Raw genomic sequence first — 948 nt, 5'->3', positions numbered from 1 at the left:
ACCTTTTAGATTTTTTCACAGGAAAGATTTGCCTCCAGGATGGTAGGCAATTTCATCTTTTTGTGCCTACGCTATACATTTTATAATATTATTAGTTTTTATTCCTTTTTACAGGTCAAATACAGACAGGCGATTCAGTCACAACAGTTTTTTTTTTTCTTCCCCCCCCCCTTCCCCCCGTCCAGAGACAGCAGACAGATGCTAGGATATATAGTATATATACGCAAAGTTTATATAGAGAAATGGTAGCACACACACATACAGAATACAAAAACAGAAAACAAAAGACAATAAAGGTACAAAGACTGTAATAGTAAAGAATCTATATAAAAGTAAAAAGCCTACGCTATACATTTTAAGAAAAATATATATACAGTATACTTGAATCAGAAAAAAATGAATGAGTGGATGAAATGTCATACTTTATCCAATCTGTGGTCTCAGTAAAAAGAAATCTTTAAATAAAACAAATAGCCTAAATATGCAAATAGAGTAGACACATAAACGGTCTCAATTGGAAACAATGAATCTTAAACAAAGTGAATAGAGTGAATAATTGTATATGTTTGACACAAATAAAATAAACAATTATCAATTGCTCATACATTTATTATGAGTAACAAACATCTGTAACGTGGAAAAACCTCACTGTTTCACTCCTGTTCCCTTGGTAACAAGCAAACCCTTGCCCTTCTAAGAGCCTCCTGGTATTCGTGTGGATCGTACCATGTTGCGCTGGTATAGGGGTACATCAGTACATTTCCATTATATAAAATCTGAACTTAACCGGCGATTGGCATCTTCAAAACAATTAAACGTTTTGGTATTTCAACATATTTTATAATTTGATATTATATGTTTGACATCTTGCACAGTGCTAAACACTGTTACTGTGTTGGATTGCATGTGCACCGGAGGAAACCCCTTCATCACATCCAACTGGCGTCT

This window comes from Protomyctophum bolini, assembly GCF_963924005.1.
Source record: "Protomyctophum bolini genome assembly, chromosome: 16".
NCBI lineage: Eukaryota > Metazoa > Chordata > Actinopteri > Myctophiformes > Myctophidae > Protomyctophum > Protomyctophum bolini.
Note: the sequence above shows the minus strand (reverse complement) of the source record.